The sequence below is a fragment of the Heterodontus francisci genome, chromosome 2, assembly GCF_036365525.1.
Source record: "Heterodontus francisci isolate sHetFra1 chromosome 2, sHetFra1.hap1, whole genome shotgun sequence".
NCBI classification, from domain to species: Eukaryota; Metazoa; Chordata; class Chondrichthyes; order Heterodontiformes; family Heterodontidae; genus Heterodontus; species Heterodontus francisci.
In genome coordinates, this window is record NC_090372.1 from 31,969,852 (window position 1) to 31,997,686 (window position 27,835).

General features: G+C 45.4%; 1 protein-coding gene across 4 annotated transcripts in view; it reads left to right on the top strand.

The window, feature by feature from the left end:
• Positions 1-3,469: 3,469 nt before the first annotated feature.
• elmo1 (engulfment and cell motility 1 (ced-12 homolog, C. elegans)) overlaps positions 3,470-27,835 on the top strand; it is a 321,507-nt gene continuing 297,141 nt past the window's right edge. The window contains exons 1-2 of one of the 4 annotated variants that reach the window (XM_068056619.1): positions 3,517-3,535; positions 9,741-9,795. The gene's annotated coding sequence lies outside the window, so the exon portion shown is untranslated. Of the gene's footprint in view, positions 3,536-9,740; positions 9,796-27,835 lie in introns of those variants that run through there. The other 3 variants (XM_068056594.1, XM_068056610.1, XM_068056603.1) reach the window with 3 other exon arrangements.

Below are 27,835 nucleotides of genomic sequence, written 5' to 3' on the forward strand. Positions count from 1 at the left end.
GTAGCTGATTGGATTGTTTCTATCTTAATTGCAAAGCAGTCCATGAGTTCTTCACACTTGATGGAGTGAGGGTGGAGGAGACAGAGGAAAGGGAATTAAGAAAATGGTTCATATATGAGAACAGATGCCAGGCATAATCCCCTGCTCTTCTTCAAAATAGTGCCATGGGATCTTTTACATTCACCTGAGCAGACAATGGGGCCTCAGTTTAGCATCTCATTTGAAAGATGGCACCACTGACAGTGCAGAAACAGAAAATGCGGGAAACACTTAGCAGGTCTGGCAGCATGTTTGGAGAGAGAAATAGAGTTAATGTCTCAGTCAATGGTTTTGAACTGAGATCCTGTGAATAGGGTTCCAGTGACATTTCAGATTTTATACCATGAAAATTCCAGGTGAAAGGAATTTTAGAAACAAGCCATAGCAATGCCACACATCGGACCATAATGGCTGATTGTGTTAGATACCGCTTGACCTTTGTGGAAGCAACTACAGTCTAATCCTTTTAATTCATAATTGTTTAATTGAAATTTTCTGCTAATTAGTGCTTGGCAAGAAATTCCCACTTTATTATTTCCATTGCTTAATTCAAATTATGAGATACTTCAAATTTTTTTAGCGTGAAAAGTGACTTTGAATTGTCAGGAGTGGACTATTCTCATTACACTTTAACTTTTTATAGATAGAAAGAGGCTGGAAGAGAGAGGCTGTTAATTTTTTTTTTATTCTTTCATGGGATGCGAGTGTCGCTGGCAAGGCCAGCAATTGTTGCCCATCCCCAACTGCCCTTGAGAAGGTGGCAGTGAGCCGCTTTCTTGAACCACTGCAGTCCACTAAATATAGTGACATGCCTTTCCAGTTTTTTATGGGATCAAATCATTTTGTAAGAAAATGCACCACATTCTCTGTATGAGGCTCTATTTTGAACCTGGCCCTACAGGTGACTATAGTTTGAGTTCAATACCAACAGGACAAATATTATTGCAAGTGTGACCGCCCCGCCTCAACCCCACACTCCTGAGGAACACATCACTAAAACAAAGCAGGCGCCCCAAGCAACTAAAAGTTTGTGTAAATGTCAGATAGTAATTTTATTCTCATCATTTATGAGACAGATAACATTCAGCCCTTGATGGCAACTTCTTTTCCAGTAACCCATCTGCACAAGTCACAGCCAATAATTTCACAGTTTCAATAGTGTGGTAATGGCTGTGCATATGGAAAGCAGGAGGAAAGGGGCAGTCTGAATTAAATTGTGCATTTATACTGGTGCACATTGGCGCATTGCTTGGTTTTGTACATTAGTAATTCAGAACCAGACATTAACTTGTGCAAAGCTTTGAGCAAAGCAGAGCACACCATCTGACCTGACTCCAGGGGTCTATATAGGACCTTTCACAACCTCAGGACATCCTAAAGTGTTTTTCAGCCAAATAAATTCTTTTGAAGTGTATTTACTGTTGTAATGTAGGAAATGTGGCAGCCAATTTGCATATAGCAAGGTCTCGCATACAGCAGTGAAGTATGTAACCAGGTAATCTGTTTTAGTAATGTTGATTGAAGGATAAATGCTATTGCCAAAATAATGCCCCAGGATCATTTATGTCCACCTGAGGGGGCAGACAGGATGTTGGTTTAACGCCTTATCCAAAGAACACTGCTAACATTCCAGCACTCTCAGTACTACACTGGATTGTCAGCCTAGATTTTATGCTTAAGATTCCAGAGTAGGGCTTGAACCCACAACCTTAAAACTCAGAGGTTAGAGTGATACCACTAAGCTACATGTGACAGCGCAGCACAGAATTGCAGCAAGCACTTCACAACCCTCGCCGCCTCACACCACCACTCCTACCCACCCTTTTCAGTACAATGATGGCGAACAATAGATGCCCCTCTATGTTGCTTTCATTGATCTCACCAAAGCCTTTGACCTCATCAGCAGACGTGGTCTCTTCATGCTACTAGCAAAGATCGGATGCCCACCAAAGCTACTAAGTATCATCACCTCATTCCATGACAACATGAAAGGCACAATTCACCATAGTGGCGCCTCATCAGACCCCTTTCCTATCCTGAGTGGTGTGAAACAGGACTGTGTTCTCGCACCTACACTGTTTGGGATCTTCTTCTCCCTGCTGCTCTCACATGCGTTCAAGTCTTCAGAAGAAGGAATTTTCCTCCACACAAGATCAGATGGCAGGTTGTTCAACCTTGCCCGTCTAAAAGCGAAGACCAAAGTACGGAAAATCCTCATCAGTGAACTCCTCTTTGCTGACGATGCTGCATTAACATCCCACACTGAAGAGTGACTGCAGAGACTCATCGACAGGATTGCAGCTGCCTGCAACGAATTTGGCCTAACCATCAGCCTCAAGAAAACAAACATCATGGGATAGGACGTCAGAAATGCTCCGTCCATCAATATCGGCGACCACGCTCTGGAAGTGGTTCAAGAGTTCACCTATCTAGGCTCAACTATCACCAGTAACCTGTGTCTCGATGCAGAAATCAACAAGCGCATGGGAAAGGCTTCCACTGCTATGTCCAGACTGGCCAAGAGAGTGTGGGAAAATGGCGCACTGACACGGAACACAAAAGTCCACGTGTATCAATCATGTGTCCTCAGTACCTTGCTCTACGGCAGCGAGGCCTGGACAACGTATATCAGCCAAGAGCGAAGTCTCAATTCATTCCATCGTCGCTGCCTCCAGAGAATCCTTGCCATCAGGTGGCAGGACTGTATCTCCAACGCAGAAGTCCTCGAGGCGGCCAACATCCCCGGCATATACACCCTACTGAGCTAGCGACGCTTGAGATGGCTTGGTCATGTGAGCCGCATGGAAGATGACAGGATCCCCAAGGACACATTGTACAGCGAGCTCGTCACTGGTATCAGACTCACCGGCCGTCCATGTCTCCGCTTTAAAGACATCTGCAAATGTGACATGAAGTCCTGTGACATTGATCACAAGTCGTGGGAGTCAGTTGCCAGTGATCGCCAGAGCTGGCGGTCAGCCATAAAGGCAGGGCTAAAGTGTGGCAAGTCGAAGAGACTTAGCAGTTGGCAAGAAAAAAGACAGAAGTGCAAGGGGAGAGCCAACTGTGTAACAGCCCCAACAACCAATTTGATCTGCAGCACCTGTGGAAGAGTCTGTCACTGTCGAATTGGCCTTTATAGCCACTCCAAGCACTGCTTCACAAACCACTGACCACCTCCAGGCACTTACCCATTGTCTGTCGAGACAAGGAGGCCAAAGAAGAAGAAGATAGTTAGACATCCCATGGACTTACTGCCAGAAAATTACCTACCAACCTTATTGATAGAAATGCTGAGTTCAGGCACAATCTTCTTAAATGTTAAGTGCGAAACTTACTACTGGGGGGTTTTAATGAAAGGTGCTGGTTTTGTTTCCCAGTTGTGGCGGGGAGGAGAGAGTGACCAGCAGGAGGCGCATGTGCGTGAGTGACAGGTCGGTACCGTGCGCTCGGCCACTGGGGCCAAGACGGTGGAAAAGGCAGGGACAGCAGGAAGGTCAGTTACTGTTTCTTTCAATCCTCTTCAGAGTGAGCCATTAATAATTAAAGTCAACGTCCTCACCACCTCCCCTCCCCGGCAGAAAGATAGAGATTTATTTTTGTAGTAATTATAACAAATAGAAACCGTGTTGGAATGGATTTGTACCCCTCCACCCCAGTGTTTCTATTTGTTTGAATGGAGCTTTGTGCATTGATCCCTCCCAGCCCGGTAAATTATGTCACTAGTTCCAGTTTGCAACTGGGCCCTGCGCTCTCTGCTTGCATTGCTATCCTTTCGAATCACCAGTTGCCGACAGTCCCAGTGAAACATCCCCCATCCCCAATTCCACCTCACCTCACCTCTCTTTCTCGATGTGATGTTGGGGTTTTGCATTTATGACGGCTGCATGCACGGATTTGGAGATCGGTGCACGCAGTGTCAGCGCGCGCGGGGGGCCACTTGCAGAGCGTGCCCTGGGCACGAACAGCAGACTCAAACCACCTCTCTGCTTTTGACTTGATTTGCAGATTATTACAGTCGTGCTGCCTCCCTCGCCCCAAGCGGCCCGGACATGGCACGGAGCCGATCTTCGCAAAAACAAAAGTGCGCGCGCCCACCCGGCAAAATGGTGCAGCGCGCGGCTGCGAGCCCGGCTCGAGCCCCCGGGACAGGGGCTGCAGGGCAAGGAAGGGCCACCTCGCCTCGCCTCGCCTCGTCTCACCCCGGCCCCACCAGTTCCAACAAGCAGACTGTCTGCATCATCGGGGCAACCAACCCGAGTGCAAAACAGGAGCACAATCTGGCTTCGGTTTCTGACTTCTCTTTGTGCCAAACAGTTTGAAAGCTTCATTCTGCTTAGTGGGGTCCCTTTAATGCAGCAACGGCCTGCTCAACTCAGTCACTGGGAATGGAAAGTATGACAGTCTCATTTACTTCAGAGGGGTTGTGCTCGACACTGAAAGGATGATCCAAATCATTTCTTTTAAAACACAGTAATTCCACCCCCCCCCCCCCCCCAACGCCGCCACAAACACGGCTGGGCGATGGTTATTTTGAAACCCATTTTCTCAAGAGTTATAAAATGAAGCAACTTGCAACTGGATAAAACACAAGTGCAAACTGGAGTCATTGTTGCAGAAGCCGGGAAACTTTTATTGCTTATTGGTGTGTTTTCAAAAGCAGAGTTGGGTTTTCTGAAGAAATAGTTCTGTAAATGTATATTGATCTGTTTGACATAGACTCTGTTTCTTTTCAGTTCCTGAGAAAGAAACCAATTCATCCTTTCAGGCACTGCAGCTTGTAACAACAAATATAATTGATATGTTACTTATTGTCACTTTAAAAAAGGTTTCAACTGTCTTTGAAGTGTAACTCTGTTAAATGGGAGCAGGGGATTTGAAGAGAAGGATCTTGAACCTCGGGGCCACAGATCCTGGCCTTTGGTGATAGTATCTTATTCTGGCCTCTTGACTATCCCTGATTTTAATTGCTCCACCATTGGTGACCATGCCTTCAGCTGTCTAGGCCTTAAGCCCTGGAATTCCTTCCCTAAACCTCTGCCTCTCTTTCCTCCTTTAAGACACTTCTTAAAACCTGCCAATTTGACCAAGCTTTTGGTCATCTGCCCTAATATCGCATTATGTGGTAGTATCCAAGTTCATAACGCTTCTGTGAAGCACCTTGGGATGTTTTATTCCGTTAATGGTGCTATATAAATGCAAGTTGTTATTTACGTTATGGTCTTGAAAAGTTTGGAAAGGAATTATTGTCAGCACTGTTATCACAGTGGTGGATAATTCCTAAATCAGAGTTCTCGGTGTCAGCAACTATATATTTGTGCTGATTAATAGGAAAGTGCAGTTAAACTTTGTTCTGAGGCTCCATGGTGCACACCTACATTGCCTGAAGATAAAAGTTTCACTGGGGAATTCCAATGGTATTGTGCTTCAGCTAACCTCTCAATTTTCTGGCCTTTCTTCTGTATGTCAGCCTTTGGCTCAGTTGGTAGCACGTTCCCTCCTGAGTCAGAAGATTGAGGGCTGAAGCCCCACTTCAGAATTTGAGCATATAATCTCGGTGAACTCTTTTTGTTGAGACATTAGATTTCCCCTTTCAGATGGACCTATCCTATGGCACTATTTGAAGAAGTGCTGGCTACTTTTCCCTGGTGATGTGGTCAATATTTATTCCTCCCCAACATCATGGAAACAGATACTAAAGCAAAATACTGCAGATGCTGGAAATTTGAAATAACACAGAAAATGCTGGAAATATTCAAAAGGTCTGGCAGATCTGTGGAGGGAGAAGTAGAGTTAACGTTTCAGGTCTGTGACCATATGATCATGGAAACTGATTATACGGTCATTATCTCATTGCTGTGCAGAAATTGGTTGCTGTGTTCCCTACATTATAACAGCAACTACACTAGAAAAGTGAGAGTTGGTTAGTTCAGTTGGCTAGACTGCTAGCGTGTGATGCAGAAAGACGCCAACAGTATGGGTTCAATCCCTGTTGCAGCTGTGGTAGTTCTTGGAGGCCTGCCTCCTCACCTTGCCCCATGCTTGAGTGGTTCCCCTCAAGCTATACATTACCAACTGTCTTTCTCTAATGGAGAGAGATGCCTATGGTCCTTTGGGACTACGACTACAACAACTTTGACTGTAAAGTACTTTGGGATGTCCTGAGGTTGTGATAGGTGCTATATCAGGGTTGTCCAACATGCGGCCTGCAGGCCAGGATCTGGCCTACGAAAGATTTCCATCTGGCCCGTGGCTGTTTCTCATCCTCGCTGGGGCTTCATGAGTAGAGATGGGAAATTTCCCTTTGTCTTCCTGCAGAGCGGCCTTTTTAAAACCATCGTGAAGTCAGTTTCACAGCTGTTGAAGCAGGAACATGCTTCCCAACATTGGACAGATTCGGGTTTTCTGACTTTTTTTAAAAGCCCGCCAGAAAACCTTGAATCTGTCCGATGTTGGGAAGCGCGTTCCTGCTTCAACAGCTGTGAAACTGACTGCGTGATGTTTTTAAACAAACTGACCAACCACAAAGCTGCTGTGCTGAGCGATCATGCTCAGTGCAACTGTCAGAGAGAGGTAGAGAGGGGGGAAAACAGAGGCGGCGGGGTGGTGGGGGGGGGTGGAAACAGAGAGAGAAGGGGAACAAAGAGAGAGGGAGGGGGGACAGAGGGGGGGGGAACAACACAGAGAAGGGAACACAGGGGGAGAGAGAGAGAGAGCGATCTCACTCCTGAAAGATGGATATCTGTCCAGAATACTCTGCATTGCTACATCAAGTGTGCGGGCAGAGATGGACTGCTTATGCAAGCAAAAACAATGGCAGGCATGTCACTAAATCAGTTTTCAATATAGTGACGAGAAAAGAAATTAGTCTTCTCATTTTAAAGTTTTGTCACAAAAATGCACATTTGTCGTTTTTCTTAGTAAGATAAATTTTTAATGCCTTTATCTGTCAAAATTTGTTCACCAGCTCCCTGGGCCGAGCAAAAATTGTAATGCAGTCCTTTCCCTGAAAAGGTTGGACAAACCTGTGCTATATAACTGCAAGTTCTTTTTCTTTTTATCCCATTGGAATTGGGCTAGCCTAACTCCAAAATTCGAAGAGTCTACTTAAAATAGGACCCTTATTTCTTTCCTTTCCTGAAAAAAACATTTAAGTGGAGAAACTTGACTCTCTCACTGTGGGGCAAACCTGGCTTTTTCTCTGGCCTTTCTGAAAACAGGATCCCTGATTTGAGGGCATGTGAAGTTGGCTTTGCATTGTCTGTCTAAAGAGAGCTCCGTGCATACTTGTTTTTGCATACAAACACACTTAGCTCACATTCTTTGAAGCTCCCTCCCCAAACCAGTCTTTCTCTATATTCTCCAGTCTTAAAGCTGTCTTAAAATTGCTTTTTTGACCAAGCTTTTACCTTTTAAAGCTTCAGCAAAGTTTTAGCACCCATTCCTTTCCTACTGTGTGAAGTGCCCTGTAATAATTTTTCTCTATGTTGCAGATACTGGATAAATGCAAGTAGCTGACACCAGAGACACAGTTAAATTTTAAAAGCAGATAGGCAACTATTCCAAGTGCAGATTTTTCAACTTTTTTTTAAAGGGGTGTGTATATTCTGTGTGCCAAGAGCAGAGGACTGGAATAAAGCATGTGGGACCATGAGCGGTAGCTTCATTTTGTCCATCTTCAGGAATTGGGTTGTGTGTGCTCGTAACAATGATTTGCATTTGTAAAGCAAATTTAATGAAGTAAGATGCACTTTACTAAAATGTCATCAGACAAAATTTGACTGAGCCACACAAGGGGATATGAGGATAGGTGACCAAAAAATTGGTCGAACAGGTTGGTTTTAAGGAGTATTTTAAAGTAGGAGACACATGTGGAGAGGCTTACAGAAGGAAATCCAGAGCCTCGACAGTAGGTGGGCGAAGGAATTTGGGATTGCAGAAGACGCCAGAATTGGAAGCCAGAGACAAAGATAGGGAGAGGCAAGGCCATGGAGGGATTTGAATACAAGGATGCAAATTTTAAATGTTGGAAGTTTTCCCTGGCCTCACTACTTTTTTCAGACCACCTTTTAATAAAACAGAATTAATTTTAGTATATATACTAATGATGAAAGGTCAGTGACCTGAAATGTTAACTTTGCTTCTCTCTCCACAGATGCTGCTAGACCGGCTGAGTATTTCCAGCACTTTTTGGTTTTATTTCAGCTTTGCAGCATCTGCAGTATTTTGCTTTTATATTAGAAATAACTTTAGATCAGAATTCCTTTTAGATGATGTATGTTTTTCTTCTCATCTTTTTGCCCTATACCCTCTCCTGAAGGTAGTGACCTGACCCATGCTGAGGGGTGTATGTGCTGCAGTGGCATTGCACTGGATATAATAGTTTGTCATTTGGGTGAGGCGTTAAACCTCTCAGGTGGATGAAAAAGATCTCATGGCACTATTTTGAAGAAGAGCAGGGTAATTCTTCCTGGTTTCCTAGCCAAATGTATCCTTCAGCCACTACCTAAAAACAGATTATCTAGGTCATTATCTCATTGCTGTTTGTGGGAACTAGCTGTGTCCTGGAGTCGTGAAAGGCGCTATATAAATGCAAGTTCATTCAAATGTTACCTTAAATAGTGTCAGCATCTGACATTCACATTCTTCATGCAAGGGGCAGGAATGATAGTTGTAGCACTTCACAGTATACCTGTCCTGCCTGAACCTACCCATTTGAACATGGTTCTTTGATTGAATTTGGAACCTTATGCGATATGGCACCTAGCAGTACTTCATGACCCACATGCTACACCCTGTATTTGGGTCCGGTCTTATTATGTTACTGGACCAGAGGATGAAAGGTTCAGAGCACGAGTTCACATCTCACCATGGCAGTTTGAGAATTTGAATTCAGTTAAAAAAAAACTAATCTGGCAATAAAAATTTGGTGTCAATGAAAGTGAGCATGAACCTGTTGGATTGTTGTATAAGTCCAGTTGGTTCACGAATGTCCTTCCGGGAAGGAAACCTGTCCTTATGTGGTCTGGCCTAAATGTGGTTCATGTCCCACACCAATAGTTGACTATTAACTGCCCCTGAAGTGGGCTTGTCTGCCACTCAGTTGTCTCAAACTGCTACCACTGCTTTAAGTAGGAAGGTCCACCAGCCAGAGCGATAAGATATGGGCAATAAATGCCTGCCTTTTCCGTGATGCCCATATCTTGAGCATAAATAAAATAAATAATTCAAAATGATCGGAGAGATTATCTGCAGAAGTCAGTGAGTTGTGAAAAATTCTGTCGCAGCTGTTCTGGATCCAAGAATCTCTTCCCTGTGACAGGTGCAGGATTGCTTGTTAGTACAAGCCCTCATTATAAATCAAGGTGCCCAAGTTGCAACCTGCAGACTTTGATGGATTTAAGTTAATTTGATTCACATACATGCACCTGTCTTAGACGACCAGTCATGGCCCTGCACTTGCTTGAAGATTTATTTTTGAGTTAGTTTATAAGGAACTGAGTTTAAACTCAGGTTATGTTGAGTTGTCAGTTGGTTCCTTCTGTGAGCCACAGTGTCAATGATCAGAATTTCAGGGGCAATGAAGGGACAAGCAGCCTGGCTTCTGAGGTCTTCCTAACACATTGCTTTCAAACTAACCTGTAAAATATGCAGTTCAGAGTGAGTTGCAGGAAGTGATCGAAACTATTTCTGGTTTACAGATCAGCACCCGCTGCACAGTTCAACTTAGAAACTGGTACAGGAAATGATGCAGAGGTGAGCATTACTCTACTTTGGAAGGAGAGCCTGGAGTTGTGTTGGCCTGAAACTGCTGTGCTGAGTTTGCACTTATTGCATTACTTTGCGAGTATTGAATGCTCATTTCACAAAATGCCATTCCCAATCAGAGAGGAGGAAGAAAACAAAGCTCGAGTTTCTTTATTACAGAGAGCTGCTGATTACAGAAGTACTTGTATGAGCTGTGCCGTGGTATGAATTGGTCCTTTTAGATTTTAGAAGCTTACAGAATGGTTTTCAAATGTTGTGGAACCTTTCCAGGAGCTAGAATTTGAGACTTTTTTGAGAGTTCGGTGTCATTCTGTTCACAAACCCCTGGAAGGGGAGGGATAATAATCGGCCAACTGTCAAATTGTTCATAAAAGCAAAATACTGTGGATGCTGGAAATCTGAAATAAAAACAGAAGGTGCTGGAAATACTCAGCAGGTCTGGCAGCATCTGTGGAGAGAGAAGCAGAGTTAACATTTCAGGTCAATGGCCTTTCATCGGAACTGGCAAAGGTTAGAAATGTAATGCTTTTTAAGGTTGGGGTGGGGGAAAAGAGAACAAAAGGGAAGGTGTTGATAGGACAGAGGGCCGAAGAGATTAGCTGACAAGGCGGTCATGGGGCAAAGGCAATGAGAGTGTGCTAATGGTGTGGTGAAAGACAAAGCATTAGTGCAGAGAGGGTGTTAAATGACAGAATAATGAACAGCCCTAGTCAAAAGCACAAACATGAAAAACCAGTGGGCAGGCACACGGTAAAAAAAATGATGAAATGAAATAAAATAAAGGAAAAATAAAAATGCCCTTTGTTTTGGTTAGGGCAATTGCAAAGGACAATTTTTTTTTTACCAAGTGATTTTCAGAGCCTGACTGGCCCTTTTTTATTTTTACTTTTTTAAATTTTGTTTCTTTTTTTTACCATGTGCCTGCCCACTTCTTTTCCTGTTTGTGCTTTTGGCTAGGGCTGTTCATTATTCTGTCATTTAACACCCCCTCCGCACTAATGCTTTGTCTTTCACCACACCATTATCACACTCTCTTTGCCTTTGTCCCTCTGTCCTCTCAACAGCTTCCCTTTTGTTCTCTTTTCCCCACCCCTGCTTTATTTACTTAAAACGTATTAAATTCTAACCTTTGCCAGTTCTGATGAAAGGTCACTGACCTGAAATGTTAACTGTTTCTCTCTTCACAGATGCTGCCAGACCTGCTGAGTATTTCCAGCACTTTCTGTCAAATTGCTCATTCTTGTCTTGCTGAATTGAAGAGGATGTACAAGTTCCATGGCAGGCTCAGTTCCAGCAAAGAACCTGGTTCAAAAATCTTCACTCTGTGTTGGAGATGGTGGAGCAGGTTTTGAAAGTACTTTTGCAGCAGATGCAGGTTGTTACTTTTTGCATGACTGTGTTCCACTCTCTGTGCAAGCATGCTTTAAAAAAATGCTTTTGCAAGATGTGACCATACTGTACATTTTCATTCTTGAATGTTACTTCTTGCTTTTTAAAAGCAATATTTCCCTCCCTTACCATTGACTGTACACTCCTCTTTCTTACCTGCACATCATTCCCAGTTAAGATGGAAAACAGGTAAATGGCTGCTATGCCTTGGCAAATGCAGCTTGGTGCTGAGTTTAAAAAAAACTCCCTCCCCTTGGTCCTGCATTGCCAAGGCTGGTTTAGGAATTCAATTTGTATTATTACATGGGCACAAGCATGCAACTCATGCAGCATAATCTGCGTTCTGGTAAGATATAGAAAAGAGACATTACACAGCATTAATACTTTTGCAGCCATTGTTCAAAACCAGCAATGTTTTCAAGCATGTTTAAATTATCATATGTATATTAGACTTATGAATTTAAACAGCAAGCAGGGTACCTGTCTGCATGACAATACTGTCACATGAGATGGGACTGAATTCTGTCTACATGAACCATTAAATATTGTTATGAGATATTTCTTTTGTAAAATATGTTGAGGACTTATACTTGAATTATGGACATTGATTCATCTGGAATCTTGAGAAATTTGCCGAGCCTTGTGGTTTTTTTAAAAAGAAGTCAGCAGAAGGTTTCTGGATTTGGCTAGTAAACAAGCCAAACTGGAAGGCACCTGTGAATAATCGCCCAGCAGGGGGTGTTTTTGACTTGGGGAGATGTTTACTAAGAAGTGGCAGGCCAAGATTTATAGTTGTCAAGAGGCTGAACTTCTGGAATGTTTTTAGTTTCACTTTTAATTGTGACAGCGGACAGTTGAGTTTTGCCTGCCAGAAGAAGAACAGCTCAGCTTTCTCTCTTGAAAACAAACTCTGCATACAGTGTGGCAGTTTCCTATTTCCTTCTTTATTTGAAGAAACACTGCATGGTTGAAGGAATCTTGCATCAAATGTGTGGAAACTGAAACCTTATTGCTGCATTCCTGCTGTAAGACCTGTTTGGAGCCTCTGTGGCTGCATCTCTTGTAAAGGCTACCCAAACTGATCTTCAGCATCACCGGGAAAGAACTGTTCTGGGAAGATCCTAGCAATAGTGGCCTATATGGTTTTGGGACGCCTGACCAAAACAAAGGGCATTTTTCCATACTTTCATTTCTTTGTAACAGCTGTAAACAAAAATCCCTTTTATTTTCCCGGTTAACTGGTATGTTTGTATGTTTAGTTTAGTTTAGTTTAGAGATACAGCACTGAAACAGGCCCTTCGGCCCACCGAGTCTGTGCCGACCATCAACCACCTATTTATACTAATCCTACACTAATCCCATATTCCTACCACATCCCCACCTGTCCCTATATTTCCCTACCACCTACCTATACTAGGGACAATTTATAATGGGCAATTAACCTATCAACCAGCAAGTCTTTGGCATGTGGGAGGAAACCAGAGCACCTGGAGGAAACCCACGCAGACACAGGGAGAACTTGCAAACTCCACACAGGCAGTACCCAGAATTGAACCCGGGTTGCTGGAGCTGTGAGGCTGCGGTGCTAACCACTGCTCCACTGTGGCACCCCTGATGACATTGTCAACCATATAGGTTTTTAATGACAATCCAGCAGTTTCATGGTCATTATTACCGAGATAGCTTTTTATTCTGGATTTATTAATTAATTGCATTTAAATTCCTCCAACCCCTGTGGTGGGATTTGTACTTGTCTCTCTAGACCATTAGTCTGAGCCTCTGGATTACTAGTCCAGTAACATTACCACTATGTTACTGCTCCCGATGGTGTTCATACCTCCCCCCTCCACCCTCTCATTGGCGGCCATGCCTTCAGCTGCCTAGGCCCCAAGCTCTGGAATCCCGTTACCTAAACCTTGCTGCCTCTCTACCTCAGACTCCTTCTTTAAGACTCTCCTTAAAACCCACTACTTTGAGCTTTTGGTCACTCCTCTTAATATCGTGCTTGGGGTCCAATTTTTTGATTGATTATGTTTATTTGAAATACCTTGGAAGTTTTTTTCTGCATTGAAGGTGCTAAAAAGATGCAACTTGTTGTAAATATCCTCTGTTCGTGTTTATGCTGTTTGTGTTCAGAAAAAGGTTATGTGATCTCCCTTTGACAAGGGTTCATGCTGGCCTGATGGCTTATTGAATTTGACTGCTCAGCAGCTTAGCCACACAAACCAGGAAGTCCCAGTTTGGATTCTGGTTCAGTGCTGCATTAGCTGATTTTAGCTATGTTGGTGGTAGAGATACTGCAGTTTGTATAAGTGACCTGGGGTTAGGGAGGGAAAAATGCCCAGGTCTCTTGGTCATGCTTCCTATGCAGATTGGAGTTGGATGTTGGGTGGGTACAGGATTGGGCAGGCTGTAATACCCCTGCTACGGGCCAAGTGCAGGAATATGGGATTAGAATAGTTGGGTGCTGGATGGCTGGCACAGACACGATGGGCCGAAGGGCCTGTTTCTGTGCTGTATAACTCTATGACTCTATAACTGGACCTTAGCTTTCATATTGGAAGAGCAAAGTGTGAGTAATGAGATTTGGAGTGGCTTGAGCACACCTCTGCTTTCCCCATCCCAGCAAAGTGAAATTAGCTACAGTTTTAGCCCGTGAGTCCTGGGCAGCGTTGTGTTTGGGCAGGGATTTCTTCTCGCCCTCGCCATATTTTGATGCCACTAGCTGACCCTGTCGCCAGAACCCCTCCTGTCTGCAAGCTTGAAGCCCACACTGCAGCAACACAGCTCAGGGCATGGCACCAAAGACATTGTGGTTAGCTGTAGCTCCAATACTGAGACTTGCTCCTTGGGGGGAAAATTGATAGGGGGCTGTGGTTATGGCAACCAGATTTCCCCGAGATGAACTGGAAAGTCCTGGGCGAATTCAAATTATTTTGACAGAGGATGGAGTTATGTTTCCTTGATCATGAAGTTATGTTTGCTGAAAAACAAGCTATAAAAACCCAGGATTGTGGTCGGTAATGTGGATCTATGCAGAATAAATACCTTTATTGGATTCTGACCAGAAGGATCCTGCAAAGGTATAGTCGACATTAGAAGACAAGCTCAAAGTGAAAGTAAATTTTAGAATACACCATTTGAAGCTCATGCGATATAGGCAGAAAACCATTGAGTGCACAGGTGATCTTGTCGGCAGATGTAGGAGAAAGCAAGAGATTGCGACTTTATGGATGCGGAACTATTGGCGTGCATTGTGGAGTTGCTCATTGCCTCCACTCCCATAGAGGCGTTCTAGAAAGATCTACTGGAAACACTGAAAGGACATGGCATAGAGAGCATGTTACAGGATGGATGCAGATATGAGGCCATTGTGGCTGGAACAGAAATAAAAACAGATAGTGCTGGAAATACTCAGCAGGTCAGGCAGCATCTGTGGAGAGGGAAGCAGAGTTATCATTTCAGGTCTGTGATCTTTCATCAGAACAGTGGTTGGAGCAGTGATGGCAAGCTTTAGGATCTGGACTGTCTATTGGTGCAATATCCAGGGCACCTAAGCAAAACAACGTGTGAAGTAACTGCGGGCTCTCCCACAAACTGTGTAGATCCCAGCACATGCAGACACGTGCAAGTCCTGTGGGCTTAGAGGACACTGAGCCAAGCTCTGCAGAAGGCCCAGCAGCAGGAACATAGGGAGAAACCAGAGTGGGCAGAGATCCAAGCACAGAAGCACGTCACCCAGAGGCAAAGGCAGGTGAGATAGTTCTAGGCGTTGCCACAAGCACCGACCCATCCATGAAATGGGGGGATGCCCACCCAACCAGAAGAGCTGGATCAAGGTGAAGATACTACTGATGAAAGCTGCTTCACACGATCACTCGAGCAGAACAAGTTAATTCCATTAACATAACGGAAGCTTTCGCAACACTGTAGATCATTTGCCCAAATAAAGCTGGACGACATCGACTGCAGGTGAAGGCTGACATAGGCATGAGTGCCAACACTACCTTTCTGCACTCTTAAGGATATGTACCATGAGTATTGGATATCGGTGGTCAAGCCCACTAGTGTAAAGCTCACGGCGTACAATAAGGTGCCTAGGTTCCCGAAACCTGGAATGCAGGTACAAAGATTCAACCTGGTCTGGGCAGATGTTTTATGCAGTGGATGTGTCAGGACCCGCAGTAGCAGGATTGCCGGCTCAGCATGGCCACTATCCATGAGCTGACCCAGTCAAAAGACTGCAGCAATCAAACTGCGTACACACCTATAGAATCAATTCAAGACCTCCAGAGGTTGTGCCTGGACCGTTTTGACATCGTCAGTAACTTCTATGTAGTCCTTCACCTCAGAAGGTGCAATGCCATCTATCGACCTGTCATATATACAAGCATAAGCCTTGGATTACTGGTGGCACTTTCGCTCTTGAGTCAGAAGGTCATGAGTTCAAGTCCCATTCCAGAGGCTTGAGCACATAATCCAGGGTGGTGCTGTCTTTTGCATGTGACCTTAAACCGAGGCTCTGTCTTCTCTCTCGGGTGGGTGTATAAGATCCCACGGCACTATTCAGAGAAGAACAGGTGAGTTCTGCTGATGTCCTGCCAATGCTTATTTCTGAAGCAACATCACTAAATAGCAGATGATCATTGCTCATTGCCATGTGTGGGATCTTGCTGCGCACAAATTGTCTGCTACTTTTCCTAGAGTGCCTACATTTTGGAAAGTACTTGATTGGCTGTAAAGTGCTTTGAGATGTACTTAGGTTTTGAAAGGTGTATATAAGTTTAATTTTCTTTCTTTATGGCGCCCGCCTACACATGGTTGCCTAGAGGCTCACATAACAGAACTTCTCTGAATTTCCAAGCTCAAGCTCCCAGGTGAATGTTGCAGATCACACTGGAGGCGAACACCAATGAGTACTTCTAAATCCCCTTCCCCATCTGAATTAGCCAGTGGGTAGTTCAAGTGCCTTGTCTCTTTAAGTGGCTTCAGGTTGTTGCCAGATGCTTTTTTATTTTTAAATGTATTAGTGTTCTGTTGGCTTCTGAAAGTTCCCGTGTTCCATGTAAGCATGCAAAAAGAAGAGGTATAGACAGTTGATGCATTGACCCTGTCTTGCCATTTTTGTTAACTATGGCCTGACCTCTACAGAGGCATTTGGTATCAGGCCTCAAAAAAGCCACACAAACTGTTGATATTTTCACTGTATAAGGGTCAGATTGACATAGTGGTAGCAGTCTTGCTTTTGAGTCAGTTTGGTGGATGAAATCCCAGAATGGATTTCGAGCACATAATCTAGAACGAGATCAATGCAGCACTGAGGGAGTGCTACATTGTCAGAGGTGCCGTCTTCCAGCTGAGACATTAAACCAAGTTCAGGGTGAAATGTAAAAGATCCCATCGCCCTATTTGAAGAAGAACAGGGAGTTCTTCTGGTATCCTGGCCAACATTCATTCCTCAATAACACCACCAAAACAGATTGACTGGTTATTTATCACATTGCTATTTATGGAACCTTGCTGTTGGTAGATTGGCTCCTGCATTTGCCTCCATTACAACAGTGACTGCAAAAGTAATTTATTGGAAGTAAAGTGCTATGAGATGTCTTGAACTCATGAAGTGTGCTATATAAATTCAGGTTTTCCCTTTTTTCATCCATTTATGAGCAATGTGGAGAATTAGCACACACCTCTATTGAAATGGTGCCATGATTGTTCTAATTAGCAGGAATGTAATCCTTTGCTGCAGGTGGCCAGCTGCCGCCTTTAAAAGCATGACACGAGGTGGCTTGTCTGCTAAGTTTATTTTTGGTTTTGAAATCATCCAGTCATTGTCCATGTGAGAGGGCTGTGGTTTTATTTCTAATTATTACTTTCCTGATTCTGCTTGCTGTTAGCACTTTGTCTCTACTAGGCTGCTGAAGTCACGTATTGTTTTTCAGCTTCCTGGGCATTTCAAATTCAAATAGACACCAATTCTTCAGAAAGCAACAAAAATAATTATGAAAAAGTGAAGTAAATTTATTTTAGTATAAACAAACTGAAATCCTGATGGCAATAATAGCTCGTTTGAAACCTGTCCTTCCTTTTCTGGTCTCAGTTTTCCTAAAACTACTAGAAAGATGTGTGAAAATAGATTTGAATGATCACAGTTTCTGAAGTATTGCAGTTCTGCCTGAAAGTGAGCATTAATTAGTGACCTTTTAGGATGTGTTCTCCAATTAAAATGAATTGATCATGTTGGAGTATTGATGTGTAGGGCACTATGGTTGTGGAGCTCAAAGTAAACCATAATATAAACACAGGCTTGTTGCTGTGGTGGAATGTATGTGAAACTTGCTCCATTCAAAGTCTCTATCTCAGCTGACCAACCTCAGGTGCTTCCCAGCATCCTAGTATAAACCAGTGGTACTCATAACATGGTCTGGGGTCATTTCTGACCTACTCTTCACTTGTAACCCTTGGTACAATTACTGCTTCATGTGCCTGTAGGCTTCCATTAATGGCCTTGTAAGCTGGCATTCAGCAATTTTCCTCTCATTGTTTCTATTGCAAAAGGAAGTGAAGAGTCGCCTGCTTAACCTTGCGTTGTATCCAACTGTACAATAATAGGGAAGGGAGGAATCCCTTGCATGGAGAAAGATCTTAGTAAAAGCCTCTAGCCTAAAGTGCAGTGCTTTAAACATTGGCCTCCACCTCTGGGACTCTTCTTTCAAATCCAGTCCAGATTATCTCCTCTTGTCTGTAAGCGTCCTGCATAAAATTTGTTTTGGCTGTCTCAACCCAGTTCTGGACCCCACAGTAGTGAACTGCTTGAAGTTGGCACTAATTAACGCTTAATTGGTAATCCACACTGCAGGACCTGACCTGGGAGGGCTTTGATGACGACAGTGTAGTTGAAGTTGAAACGTTTCCTGTTGTCCTTGACTGTGAACTCAGAAAATGTCTTGTATGTTAGACAAAGAACATATTCTAGGATACAGTTATGTAGTGGTTATGTTACTGGCCGAATAACTCAGAGGCCTGGACTGCTAATCCAGTGAAGGTGGCATGGCAGTTTGAGCATTTTAATTCAGTTTGAAAAGTCAGGAAATAAAAAGCTGGTACCTGTAAAAGTGATCACATTTAAAACCCAGCTGGTTCACTAATGTCCTTTAGGGAAGGAAACCTGCTGTCCTTACCCAGTCTGGCCTATATGTGACTCCAGTCCCACACCGACGTGGTTCTCTTAATTGTCTTCTGAAGTGCCTGAGCATGCCACTCAGTTGCATAAAACCACCACTAACAATACAGACCACTTTTTGTTTTATTTGTTCATAAGATCTGGGTGTTGCTGGCAAGTCCAGCATTTATTGCCTATCCCTAATTGCCCTTGAGAAGATGGTAGTGAGCCATCTTCTTGGTTTGAGAAGAAAGCCTACCACCACCTAAGGGCAACTAGTGATGGGCAATAAATTTTGACCTTGCCACGACCACATACCGAGAATTAAAAAAAAACCTCAAGATTTATATAGGAGATCCATTTTGAAGTCCTGCAGGATATCATCTTAAACAGTGACTGTGTTGCTCAGATAGTTTGCAAATGAGTTGTGGTCACGGGCATGAGGAATATAGTTCATAGAGAGATACAGCACTGAAACAGGCCCTTCGGCCCACCGAGTCTGTGCCGACCAACAACCACCCATTTATACTAATCCTACATTTAATCCCATATTCCCTACCACATCCCCACCTTCCCTCAATTCTCCTACCTACACGAGGGGCAATTTACCATGGCCAATTTACCTATCAACCTGCAAGTCTTTGGCTGTGGGAGGAAACCAGAGCACCCAGTGGAAACCCACGTGGTCACAGGGAGAACTTGCAAACTCCGCACAGACAGTACCCAGAACTGAATCCAGGTTGCTGGAGCTTGAGGCTGTGGTGCTAACCACTGCGCCACTGTGTTGCCCCAATCCTATGAGTGTTGATAATTTTCCTATTTAGACAATATGTTAAAATTTAATTAGGTGAAGATATAACATTGTGCACTTATGTTCCTCCTGTGGTTTGTTTCCAGTGTAGCTTCAGGCAATGTTGGTGCCAATTAGCTTGTTCTTGTGTGATGTCGGATTTGAATGTTCTTTTCCAGCACATTTTAAAGGGGTGCGGAGAAAGAGAGTTTGAACAATTAGAATCTATTGCCACTCTGAAAAAAAAATACTTTTTTCCCATTTTCTCCCTTCCTACCCTGAAATCATGATGTGCTGTAATTCTACAGGCACCGGTAGCTCTCCTCTGCTTTGCACAAATGGCAGTTGTATGTGTCTGAGCCTAGACTGTGAGTATTCTTCCATGGACCATGTCCACAGGGACACGATGTTCAAACCTCTAGATAACGGAGGAATAAACGTCCCCAGTGTCGCTCTCATCCTGATGACCACCTTTGTCTGCGGCTGCATCAAGCTGTGCGTAACCCCCGGGTACGCAAGCACCAAGTATCAATACGTGCTGAGGTTCTATCTCTCCCCGGCATGGCAAAGAACGGGTCTGGTCACGTTGCTGTGGAACGCTTCATTCAGTTGGACTGTCCAGCACCACCAGTCCCTCCTGGAAAAGTTTGTGCAGAAAAACACCATTGACCACAAGTCCACCAGGCAGTGGTATGCATGGAATGCCCTCGAGGCCCTACGGGTAAAGGAGATGGTGGATCCTGTTGGATGGTTCCCCGAGCAGACTGTCAAACCTGTTTGGCAGAATGCCTCATCGCCAGAGCTTTCAAACAAGCACCAAGATGTAGCTTGGCTGGCGGTCAGAAGGGCCCTCCCCGTCACATCCTTCCTGCACCCCCTGGAGTCTCACCGTCTCCACACGCGGCCCCTGAGGTTGCTGCTGTGGGGAAGAGGCCGTCGTCCACCTCCTTTTGAAATGTGCCTTTGCAAAGCAGGTTTGGAAACAGATGCAGTGGTTTATGTCGATGTTCATCCTGAACAGCTCTGTAACACAGGACTGTGTGCTCTACGGGCTGTTCCCAGGGACGTGCACCAAGATAAACATCAACTGCTGTTGGATGACCATCAACTCGGTGAAAGATACACTCTGGTCTGCTGGAAACTTGCTGGTCTTCCAGTGCAAAGAGTTGTCCACAACCAAGTGTTGCAGACTACATGCTGAGAGATGTACTAAAGTTTGGGGCAGCCGCTGCAAAGGGTCAATGGGGAAAGGCCACTGTGTAAGGTCCTCCTGCCATAGTATACCAAGGACTGGAATCTGTGTAAAACCCTTGGGCTGTATGCACCAGAGAATGCTTTTGGTTTGTAATGCAAATGTACATTGTAGATAAAATGGAATTGCAAGAGTAGTGAGGCACCTCATGTCCTGTATCGAAAGAAACTGACCTTTACTGCACTTTCTGAAATGTCAAATTTGAATTGTTTTGTAATTTATAAATACATTTTATGAATAAAGTATATTTTTGGGAACAAAATTCAACTGTGAAGGGCACCACAGCCAAGTCTGACCTTGTCCTCTTCCATCACCTACACTTTTCATCAGGGGTCCCTGGATCATGATGAGGAATTGGAACTTTAAATAAATTGACACATCTGTAGCATATGGTGCTGAGGTCAGTTGTAGCACTCGTGATAGACTCCTAACTGAGATCAGCAAACCCAAACTGGAACTTTCTAACCTTTGGAAAATAGTTAAAGGAAAATTACCCTTCCACTTCAGCACATAAAATACAAAATATAACTGCTGCCGATCTTGTTTTATTTTCAGCCATTTCTATCATATTTCTTTAGAAATAATTCACCACAACCATTTCTTGTTTGCTATTCCTTTGCAAGATTTCTTTTAAGGACTGTTTTTTTTACTAAGTCAATAACTAACCTTGCACAACAAATAGTTTGTAGGGCCTGTGACATTTCTTCCAATTCTACACAACTATTCATTAACTCTTGAAAACCTGGCCTTCAGTTTTTGAATTGATTATAGATTTATGAATTATAGATTATAAATGTACATTTTGGAAACACTTCAAAATAAAGAGTAAGAGGCACCCTTGATGGTTCACTGAGCAAATGCATTGCCTGGTGTTCTAAAAAGGGAAAGGAAGACATTTCTAAAATGCGTTTCACAACATTAGGATTCCCCAATGTGCTGTATAGCCAATGAAGTACTTTTAAAAATGTAGTCACTGTAGTGTAGGAAACGTGGCAGCCTATTTGTGCACAGCAAAATTCCATCAGCAGCTATGTGATGACCAGATAATCCATTTAGTGATGTTGTTTGAGGAATAAATATTGATCAGAAGACTGAGGAGAACTCCCCTACTCTGCTTTGGAATAGTGTCATGGGGTCCAGCTGAGAGAGAAGACCAGGGGCTGAATTTTATTTGGGTGCCGCGCTCTGCGGCGGCATCCATTAAACTCAGCAGGGTGCCCGCATTTAGCAGCCGCCGCAGAGCCCCTGCGATATTACGCGCAGGGCTCATGAGTATCACTGCGCTGAGCCTCCATCCCCCACCATATTACGTGGGGAGAGGCGGGACGTTCGGTGCAGTGAGAGACGTTTTGACAGCCGCAGCACCTGCTTCCTAACAACTGTCAAAGAAATACTTATCTGACTGCTGAAAAGTGGAGCTGCTGTCAATCTGGCAGCAAAGCAGAAAGTGCTGCAGAAATCAAGCAGGTCAGGCAGCATCTGTGGAGAGAGAAGCAGTGTTAACTTGACCAAGTTCACAGCCCTGAAAGTTTTCTCTCTCCACAGATGGCGCTTGACCTGCTGAATTTCCCCAGCACTTTCTGCTTGGTTGCCACATACCTACCCTGCTGTGTCCCAGTGCCCTGTGAAGTTGCGATCCTCTTCTTCCATTCAAGTGTAACATTCCTTCTTGTAGGCGTGCCACACCTGAGTGAATAATCTTAATTTTGCACATTCCAGGACGTGAGAACTAAATATACCATAAAAGGCAAATACACAATGGAAATAAGACCATAATTGAAGAATAATTGCCTACTATGAGCATCTAATCATATGACTGTGAAAAGCTGCAGACTAATGTGCATTTGAAATCTGTATTCATTTCTCTGCTAACTGTTATGTGAAAATACATGTAACTGCAATTATACGATCTTCATTTAAAAAAACGGGAAAATATGTTCATATTCTGGCTGCATTGTCAACTAGAAATATTACAACAATAACTATGATCAGCTGCTGCAGAAGCAAAGTGTTCGTGAACATGTGTCAATGTGTAACAGTTGAAAAACCATGACGACAGCACAGATTTCCTCACTAGTCCTGCATTGGTTTTCAAACATGTGCAAGACAAACCTTGCAGCCGGAAGTTAGAGCTGTTACATGGTGGAGTCACCTTTGCATTTAAAGGACCACACCAAAAGCTGAGGATGGCAGAGGGGTGCTCTAGGGTGGCCCCACAGTTCAGCAATGCCTCCCTGCTCACTCTCCTCCAAGCTGCGCAGGCAAGGTGGGAGGTCCTTTTCACCAGTGACGGGAAGAAGAGGCCCTCCCGCCTGAACAAGGCAGTCTGGCTGGAGATGGCAGAGGAGGTGAATAGCCGTGGGGCCATCCGCCGGCAAAGGTTCCAATGCTGGAAGGGGTTGAACGAGCATTCCTCCAGCCAGCCGAGGCTCGCTAGACCTCGTGTGCACAGGGTATGAGCACCAAAATCATTCACAACCAAAGGGCAATCAGATCAGCAGCCTTCCTCCAGTCAGGCTGCTAGTGCAGAGGTTGTACCAAGAAGGGACAACCTCTCCATTTACAGAGAACACACTGACACAAATGGGAATGCACGGGTGTCACAGCAATGTAAATACGTCTTTCACTAAACGTTCCTCACCAACATTTGTGTCCTTTTTTCTGTGAATGATGTGTGTCAGCATGTAGCGCCAATGTCACATCCCTTTGCACCGTTGGCCCTTCAGGAGAGCCAACATATGCAACAACGTCATTGCCATGCCACCATTACTCACGAGCGTCTCCATGGATGCAGTGACATGGACATTGGCTCAGTCAGCTGCTGCCTCTAATGGTTTACACAGGGATGCTGCAGATGTGGACTGGTGCACAACAGGTGAGCAAGGGTGATGTGTGGCTTGCAGAGCTCATGTCGGTTCCTATTGAGCAGATAGCCTTTGCGTGATAAGCCACTGCTGTACATCCCTATCTCACTGCTAGCTCTGTGTGCAGAGCCTGGGTGCCAACTGCCTTCCCATGCGTCTCTCATGTTGTAGGTCTTCAGCGACCTCATAGTCCGAGGAGGAATCTTGTTGACGTCTCTCCTCATCATGCCAGGCCTGGCCCCTTTTGGGTGTGTAGTTGTGCAGGGCAGCAAAGTAAGGAGCTGGCCTTTTCGGCCCGTAGTACAGGGCATCGCCCTATCCATCCAAGCATTGGAAGCGCTCTTTCAGCATACCGATCTCCTGCTCGATAGTGGTTCTTGTAGCTGTGGCTGGCGTTGTATATCTCCTTTGCAGCAGTAGTGGGGTCTCTCACTGGTGTCAGGAGCCATGTCTGCAAGGGATAGCCCTTATCTCCAGAAAGCCATCCCTCCATCTGAGCCAGTTCAGTGAACAGCAGTGACAGCTGGGACTGGCACAGGTCCCAAGTGTCATGGCAGCTGCCTGTGAAGTGGTCACAGATTTGCATGAAGCATCTGTGGTGATTACATACAACCTTCACCTAGATTGAGAGGATTCTTTTAATGGTGACATCTGCTGCTGGTTGCCTGGCAGGAGGCTTGATGGCCACATGAGTGCAGTGTATGAACATTACAATAGTACTGAAGACCTGTGCTCCAGAACTTGCTGCGCCCCTAGCCAGCTGTTCCAGTACAGCTACAACACTGGCATCTACCCTGCAATGTGGAAAATTGCCCTGGTATGTCTGTACACAAAAAGCAGGACAAGTCCAACCCGGCCAATTACCGCCCCATCAGCCTACTCTCAATCATCAGTAAAGTGATGGAAGGTGTCATCAACAGTGCCATCAAGCAGCACTTGCTTAGCAATAACCTGCTCAGTACCGCTCAGTTTGGGTTCCGCCAGGGCCACTCCGCTCCTGACCTCATTACAGCCTTGGTTCAAACATGGACAAAAGAGCTGATCTCAAGAGGTGAGGTGAGAGTGACTGCCCTTGACATCAAGGCAGCATTTGACCGAGTATGGCATCAAGGAGCCCCAGCAAAACTGAGGTCAATGGTAATCAGGGGGAAAACTCTCCGTTGGCTGGAGTCATACCTAGCTCAAAGGAAGATGGTTGTGGTTGTTGGAGGTCAATCATCTGAGCTCCAGGACATCACTGCAGGAGTTCCTCAGGGTAGTGTCCTGGGCCCAACCATCTTCAGCTGCTTCATCAATGACCTTCCTTCAATCATAAGGTCAGAAGTGGGTATGTTTGCTGATGATTGCACAATGTTCAGCGCCATTCGTGACTCCTCAGACACTGAAGCAGTCTGTGTAGAAATGCAGCAAGACCTGGACAATATCCAGACTTGGGCTGATAAGTGGCAAGTAACATTCGCGCCACACAAGTGCCAGGCAATGACCATCTCCAACAAGAGAGAATCTAACCATCTCCCCTTGACATTCAACGGCATTGCCGTCGCTGAATCCCCCACTATCAACATCCTCGGGGCTATCATTGACCAGAAACTGAACTGGAGTAGCCATATAAATACCGTGGCTACAAGAGTAGGTCAGAGGCTGGGAATCCTGAGGCGAGTAACTCACCTCCTGACTCCCCAAAGCCTGTCCACCATCTACAAGGCACAATTCAGGAATGTGATGGAATACTCTCCACTTGATGGATGGGTGTAGCTCCAACAACACTCAAGAAGCTGGACACCATCCAGAACAAAGCAGTCCACTTGATTTCCACCCCATCTACAAACATTCACTCCCTCCACCACCGATGCAGCACAGTGGCAGCAATGTGTACCATCTACAAGATGCACTGCAGCAATGCACCAAGGCTCCTTAGACAGCACCTTCCAAACCCGCGACCTTTACCAACTAGAAGGACAAGGGCAGCAAATACATGGGAACACCACCACCTGCAAGTTCCCCTCCAAGTCACACACCATCTTGACTTGGAACTATATCGCCGTTCCTTCACTGTCGCTGGGTCAAAATCCTGGAACTCCCTTCCTAACAGCACTGTGGGTATACCTGCCCCAAATGGACCTCAGCGGTTCAAGAAGGCAGCTCACCACCACCTTCTCAAGCGCAATTAGGGATGGGCAATAAATGCTGGCCTGGCCAGAGACGCCCACATCCCGTGAATGAATAAAAAAAATTTACAATCTATGGTTCTCCGGCAATGGTGCCGAAACTGATGGCCCTCTGGGCCTGGCTGTGAGAGTCCGTCCTGAAGCGGACATGCTAACTGACCCTCCGGTGCAGGACGTTGGCGACCTCCCTGATGCTGTGGTGCACTGCTGACTGCGTGATCCCACAAAGGTCTCGGTGGGCCCCTGAAAAGCTACATAGGCATCAAGCTTGAGAACCGCTGCCACTGTGAGGAACAAAGGCATGGGATGTCCACTGAAGCCCATGGGCTACAGGTCATCTTTGAGCAGGGCACAGAGACGTGTCACCACCCTCTCTACATTCGCAATCACCTCTGACACTGGCGCTCTGACATCCGATGGCATGTCATGTGGGGCCTGTAGATGCACGGCAACTGTAATGGCGAGCTCCCCTTGGGGGCTGCTGCTCACGACCAGGGGCCTCTACGTGGATCGCACCCGTCTGTTGATTTTGCCTCTGGCGCATGTGGATCCTCGGCAGCAGAGGATCACACAATGTAGGATGAGCCATACCTATTTCCATGTGATAAATAAAGCTGAACCCTTCATGTATTTGAAGGTTCCTAACAGGGTAGGGATTGGTGTTGATGGGTGTATCAGCTCCTTTCATGGATCAACTCTGTGGCGTGCCATGACATTGCCCATCTTGGCCAACACTCAGAGTGGCACAGCATGACCACATCAAGATCCTACCAGCTGAATCGATTACCCCCACCATCCATATAACCTTAATGCTCCTGCCCTTTCTAGCACCCTCCTCACACACAGGGTGACTGGATTGCCATTGCTCCTTCACAAACTCAAACAAACGCAGAGCGTACACTGTTTACGGAGGGAGGGTACACAGTACCTCCCTTCATGTCTGCAGAGCTTTCCCTCCGGTAATCCCAGACCCCCTTCCCTGCTCCCTTTAAAAATGCAGAGCTGCGACCCCTATAATCCCCCCTCCTCCCTTCCAGTATACAGAGTGAGAACTCCGATTCCACCCTCCCTCCTCCCTTCCAATATGTAGAGTAAGACCCCTGTAATCCCCCCCTCCCTCCTCCCTTCCAGTATGCAGAGTGAGACTGCTGCAAACACAACTTACTTTCTGTCGCGAAACCTTCTGCGTCCAATGACCCGCTGGGTTTTCAAATCGTGAATGGGGGCGGCACGTGACAGCCACCTGTTCAAAGTAAAATCAGGAAGTGTCCATGGAGAGGCGGAGGTCTGCATAATCTGCAGATGTGAGAACTGTTTAATATATTCTAATTGAGATGCCGCTGCTGTGGGGTGGTGGTGGGGGGGGGTCTGCACCGAGGTCCTCCCGCTGCCGGTAATTTGCTCGACGTCGCGGGTCGAGGCGGGCCTCTCTCCGCAGAAGTTTACCAGCCCCCGTGACGCGACCCGCGGCGTCGAGGGGCCGGTAAAATTCAGCCCCAAGGCTTGGTTTAATCTCTCATCTGAAAGACAGCACCTAGTATAGTGCAGCAAACCCTAAGTCCTGAACTAGAGTCTGAGCATAGATTTTGTGCTCAACTCTCAACTCTTTGAACCTACAATCTTCTGACTGAAAGGGGAAAGTGCTGCCACTGAGCCACGACCAATATCTGTAATACTATATTGTTGACAACAGTAGTATTCTTCGCTGCCTCCGGAGAATACTTGGCATCAGGTGGCAGGACCGTATCTCCAACACAGAAGTCCTCAAGGCGGCCAGCATCCCCAGCTTATACACCCTACTGAGCCAGCGGCGCTTGAGATGGCTTGGCCATGTGAGCCGCATGGAAGATGGCAGGATCCCCAAGGACGCATTGTACAACGAGCTCGCCACTGGTATCAGACCCACCGGCCGTCCATGTCTCCACTTTAAAGACGTCTGCAAACGCGACATGAAGTCCTGTGACATTGATCACAAGTCGTGGGAGTCAGTTGCCAGCAATCGCTGGCGGGGCTAAAGTGTGGCGAGTTGAAGAGACTTAGCAGTTGGCAGGAAAAAAGACAAAAGCGCAAGAGGAGAGCCAGCTGTGTAACAGCACCGACAAACAATTTCTACTGCAGCACCTGTGGAAGAGCCTGTCATTCTAATATTGGCCTTTATAGCTACTCCAGGCGCTGCTCCACAAACCACTGACCACCTCCAGGTGCTTATCCATTGTCTCTCGAGACAAGGAAGCCAAAGAGAGAGAGAGCAACAATGTAGCAATCCTGCACACGAGCAAGAAGGAAAAATGCTTAATTTCAGTCAATTGAGGAATGGGAAGGAAAATCAATTGCAGGTAGCTCCTCTTGATTGTCTTCAGATTCTTCAAACGAAAGAGATAGAAGAGCAGTCAGTTTTGTTGT